Genomic DNA, 6,000 nt, shown 5'->3' on the forward strand with positions numbered 1-6,000 from the left:
ATTGCACCCTCACACGGCAGAAGTTCCCTGGACCCTCTTTTATAAGGGTACTAATCCCATTCATGAGGGCTCTGCCCTCATGACCTAGTTACCTCCCAAAGGCCCCACCTCTTAATACCATCACCTTGGAGGTTAGGTTTCATCATATGAATTTGAGGGTGGGAGGGATGCATACATTTAGGCCATGGCAATCTAAGTCTCAGGAGGTGACATCTAAACCAAAAGGAGAAGAAAGAGGTAGCTGGGTAGAGAGTGAGGGGAGGGTGTTCCAAGCAGAGACATGAGTGTGAGCAGAGGCTAGGAGGCAGCAGGGCCAGTGGAGCAACACTGAGGGGACTGAGAAATGCTCTGTGTTGCTAGAGCAAGATGGGAGGGAGCAAAAGGGAGAGAGGCTGTTGACAGAAAGGCTAAAGAAGAAAGCATGGGCTTGCAAATCTTGTAATCAAAGAATCAAGCAACTATGGGAGCTGACCCAGGTTTCTGGGCCCAAATCCAGGAGACTGACCAGGAGGCAGATGGACAGCCAGTCTACAGCTCCAGAAAGATCTAGAGATAGATCAAGGTTTGTGTTGTGGGTACATGGACTGTGGTTGGAACCATAAGAGAACCTGAGATCCCCAGGTGGAGAGATGAGATGTGTAAAGATGAGATAAAGGTGAGATACCACTGTGGGAATGGCCATCATTTTCCAAACGCTCCTGTGGCTCATGTATTCTACCCCACCCCCAAGAAATAGGGGTCTTTATCCCCATATTACACATGAGAAAACTGAGTTTGGAGAGATTATTTGTGCAAAGGAACCTGGTGGTAAGTGGTGAGGCTGGGGTTTGGGCCCTACCTGTCTCATCCCAAAGCTTAGGCTTTTATGTGTACATGTTACACATTTAAGTGAGCTTCAGAACTGTAACCCAGGACTCCCACTATTGGTCAGAAGACAAGGTAATCTGTGACTCTTCGTCCAGCACTGTGCTTATCGCACATGGTGCCTAGCCAGTCAGCACTGAGGAGCTAAATATCCCCTTCCACATCCAGAATGGTTTCCCTGACCGCCCCCCAGCCCACTCCTACCCCTCTGTCACCTCCAGATGCCTCTACCCAAGGAATTCTTCCAGGAAACACCATAGGATCACCTTCTAGTGAGGTGGTAAGCTCTGTGTCACTGAAAGCAGAGGCAAGAGCCCTGGGAAAGGCCAGGAGAGAGGTCTAGAGAAGTTCCTTCCAAAGCTACCCTGGGAATCTCCCTCACTCTGCCACCAAGACTGCACTGTGGATTGCGCATGCCTCTCGTGCCTTTCCAGCTGTGGCTCATGTGGCTTATGGCTCCTAATCTTCAGCATTCTGGTGCTCCACTCCAGTTAAACAAGCCTCTCATCCCATCTTCCAGGGGCTAGCTCAGCTCCCATCATCCAGGAAGCAGTCTTCAAATAGAACAGGGACCAGAAACACCCTGGACACTCACTATCTGGACCCTTCAAAATACTCCACCTTACACAGCCTCAGGGGTCATCATTAATCCAGCTCTCACTGAACACTTTTGAGCCAGACCCTGGGACAGCTCAATGAGGAAAACAGCAGCCCTGCCATTAAAGGGTTGATGGTAGAGGGCTTGGGGACAGATGCATAGATGAAAAATAAAAAGGCGGCCAGGCATGGTGGCTCATGCTGTAATCCCAACACTTTGGGAGGCTGCAGCGGGAGGATCACTTGAGGTCAGGAGTTCGAGACCAGCCTGGCCAACATGGTGAAACGCCGTCTCTACTGAAAGTACAAAAATTAGCTTGGCATGGTGGAGGGCACTTGTAGTCCCAGCTACCCAGGAGGCTGAGGTGGGAGAATTGCTTGAACCCAGGAGGTGGACATTGCAGTGAGCCAAGATCGCACCACTGCACTCCAGCCTAGGTGACAGAGCGAGACTCCGTCTCAAAAAAGAGTTTTAATTGACTCACAGTTCTGCATGGCTGGGGAGGCCTCAGGAAACTTACAATCATGGTGGAAGGCACCTCTTCACAGGGTGGCAGGAGAAGGAATGAGTGCCAAGCAAAGGGGGAAGCCCCTTATAACACCATCAGATCTCGTGAGAATTCACTATCATGAGAACAGCATGGGGGAAACTGCCCTCATAATTCACTTATCTCCACCTGGTCCTGCCCTTGACACGTGGGGATTATTACAATTCAAGGGGAGATTTGGGTGGAGACACAGAGCCAAATCATATCAATTACCCTGAAGGAAAACATGACATAGAGCAAAAGGAAGGGGCAGATGAAATGCCCTCAGTGCTCCTAGAAGTGGGTGAGAGGACATCAGAAACGGGGGAGGGATGAAGGAAGGCTTCCTGGAGGAGGTAGTACAGTTGGGGCTGTACCTTCCAAGAGAAGTAGAGGGTGGAAAGGCAAAGAAGAGGGTGGAAGGGCATTCCAGGTAGCATGCACAACAGAAGCAAAAGCCCAGAGTTTGGGTTAAGGTCACTAGTTGGTGTAGCTGAAGCACAGGGGTTTCAGTGTATTGGGGTCAATTCCAGAGATTTTATTGAGCCCCATGTTAAACGTACCATGCAACAACTCTCTTCCCCTCAATTTCACCATCTGCAGAATGAGGCCACTGGAGTCAGTAACCCCTGGGCCCCCTAGTCCCTCTAGAATATGTCATTCTGTAGTGCCCAGTCTCCCAGGCTCCTAAACACTTCCACATGTCAACCCCGACCCAGCTCCTTATCTTTGCCTACACAACACGGCCAGCCAGCCCTGCTTCCGAGCCTTGGATGGCCTCCCTGTGGTCCTGGAGTGTACAGCTATTCTAGGGCTACCAGCCAGGTGGCCCCCTCTCCAACAGAAACACAACACCCAGGGTGGTGGGTCCTATGGAAACATCAGCCATTTCCCACCATCCTTCCCTTTTCTCCTCAGGCCTCAGCAGAGCTGCGGAAAACGTGGGTTTATTTGGGGTCTGCGGGATGCAGAGAATGTTATCATTCTCAGGGAACTCCAAGTCCTGGTTTCACTGCTTATTCTGGCCCCTCTCCGCGGATGCTGCAGGCCTATCAGGCAAGGAGGTCTCCCTCCTGCTCTCATACCACCCAGGGCTCCCAGTTCCAAGAGAGGTTTTGGGTTTCAGATAAATGAAGTAAATGCCTAAAGGGGTAGGCAACATCTTTAACTCCTGGAGCAGAGGGCTGAGCAAGGCCGAGGGCTCAAGCTGAGTCATTCCCCATCATGTCCCCTGATCCCCACCCCCATAGATGGCAGGAATTTGCTTTTTCAAACTGGAATCTGAGAATTCTAGAAGCTTGTGATCTGTGGATTCAAAGATCTTCAAACTGATGGAATCTTAGGCTGCCAGAACCTTAAAAATGGTTGAATCTTAGACTCCTAGAACCATGAAATTCTAGAATCTCGGGATCAGACCATTGTGTCCAGGAAAGAGATGGATTCCATGGCTTCCTAGCTATGTGACTTTAGGTAGTGATTTAACATATCTATGCTTCCATTTTCTCATCTGTAAAATTGGATAATAATTGTACCTACTTCCTAGAGTTATTATGTGGTTTGAATGAGTGAGTATGTATAAAGCACTTACAACACTGCCTGACACATAGAAAGCACCAGAGACATGACAGCTGTAGTTCTAAAATCACACAGCAGGGTAACAGCAGAGTTTGTGCTACAGTCCAGGTCCCTGGCTTTCCTGTCTAGAATTTTTCTGCCATTCAGCCCTGCCACCTCTCAAGATCATTAGGAAAGGACCAACCTTGGGACCAGATAGACTTTCAATGATGGCACAATGGAGACCCTGCTTTGGAAATGTCCATGCAGGAGACAGGTTTCCCATCACTGAGAAATACAATGGGCAGAACCATGTTTCCTCCCAGAACAAAAAACATTTGGCAGATGGAGTCAGTGAAAGGCTCTTGCACAATTTAGTGTACTCTCTCAATGGGCTGATTGGGGCTCAGCTAGGTGGTTCTTCTGCCCTACATGTAAGCTGAGGCTACAGTCTTCAGGGGACTCAATTGTGCTGGAATACCCAAGATGACTCACTCATATGTCTGGCACCTTGTTGGGGATGGCTGGAAGGCTTGACTTAGCTGGGATACTAGGGCACCTAGGTCTCTCCCTCCCCAAGTATCTCCCTCCCTCAATCCCTCCCCTAGCCTCCCCATATGGTTTCTCCATCAGGGTAGCAGGACTTCTTATATCATAGCTCAGGGCTCTCAAGACAAAAAGGAAAGTTGCTATGTCTTAAATTTGGGCCTTTGTGATAAGCAGAATTCTACATTGGCCCCCAAGAATCCCACCCACAGTGTACACACCTGAAAACATGTACAAAAACTAAAAATATGATGGAAAAGACACTCCTTTGATTAGGTTACATTATATGGTAAAGTGATGGCATAGATTGCAATACACCATGTAAGGCTCCATTATAATAGACTGGAGAGAAATTCTCTTGCTGGCTTTGAAGAAGTGCCATGTTGAGAGAGAACCATGCTGCTAGGACCTTAGGGCAGCTTCCAGGAGCTGAGAGAAATTGCCCAGTTAACAGCCAGCAAGAAAATGAGGGCTTCTGTCCTATAGCCACAAAGAATGGAGTCCTGCCAGCAACCTAAACAAGCTTGGAAGAGGACTTAAGAGCCTCCGATAAGATTGCAGCCCCAGCCAACACCTGGATTTCAGCCTGGTGAGGCCCTGAGCACAGAACCTAGGTCTTACTATTGGGAGAGCAGCACCAAGCCATTCATGAGAGATCCACCCCCATGACCCAAACACCTCCCTGCCTAGGAGTCGGCTCCCAACACCACCACATTTGGGATCAAATTTCAACGTCAGTTTTGGAAAGGACAAACCATATCCAAACCATGGCACCCAACAATCCAGAGACCAGGGCTGGAGGCCAGGTGTCTGGACTCTCAGCCTACGGACTACTTCCATTCAGCTCTTGTTTTTAGGTTGAGTGAATAAAATCTGTCTCCTCTGTCCCCAAAGGCAAGGCATTCATTTTGTCTTGGCCTTCTTCGTCTCCTGAGCTCCACCCTATCCTGGTTTCTTGGGGATTCTGAGACTCACTTTTTACTCCCTGGGTCTGACAGGTTAAAAAGAGAAATCAGGAGTCTCCAAGAACTAGACCCCAATATACCTTTACCTCCAGAAAAGGACTGACAGGGTGGGGAAACCTCCCATACACAGCCTACCCAAGACCTGGAGGTTTGGTGGACAGGCGTGGACTAGGAGCTAGAGTCCATCCTGGTCCAAATGTGAGACCTGATCCCCTGACCTACTCTGGTACCTTAGTTAAATTACACCCTGTCTCTTTTCCATTCCTCACCATAAATGAGGAAAATGCCGTGCAGGTGAGATAAATCAAGTGAATACCCTTTATAGACCACAAAGGGCTGATTTCTTGAGCAGAGTTCTTCAAAGGAAAACTTTAGCTCCTGCTTCCTGATGTATCATCCTCTCTCTCCAATTAAGGACCCAAGCCTCCCACCATTGCAGTCCCCTTGTTCATCTCCTTCCCTTTCTCCAGTGGATATTCCCAGGAATTTCCAGTCCGAGGAATTCCCGGGAATTCTTATCCTTGACCAAATGTCAACTCCTCAGAAAAACCTTCCTGATCTTCTTGTCTAAAATATCATCTTCCTTCCTGCTGTCTTCTCCAGCTCTTTTTTTTAATAGCACTTATCAGTGTCTGAAATTATATTAGGTGCTTGTTTAGTGTTCATTTCCCACACTAGATGATAAGATCAACAAAGACAGGACCTGTCTGTTATTCACCACCCAAGAATTTGACAGGTAATAGTGCTCCAAAAGTACTCGTTGAACAAATGAATGAATGGAATCAAGACTAAGCACAGCGCAAAACTTCAATGCTGGTCCAGGCAGGATTGTGTCTTGAGATACCAGCTGGTTCCATGAGGACTATAATGCAAAGGAAGCCTGACCTGAGCAGCCTACCTCACACTGGCCCCCTCTCCTGATTGCACTTAGAGCCTAAACCTTTCAC

Source organism: Macaca nemestrina, chromosome 1 (assembly GCF_043159975.1).
Source record: "Macaca nemestrina isolate mMacNem1 chromosome 1, mMacNem.hap1, whole genome shotgun sequence".
Taxonomy (NCBI): Eukaryota; Metazoa; Chordata; class Mammalia; order Primates; family Cercopithecidae; genus Macaca; species Macaca nemestrina.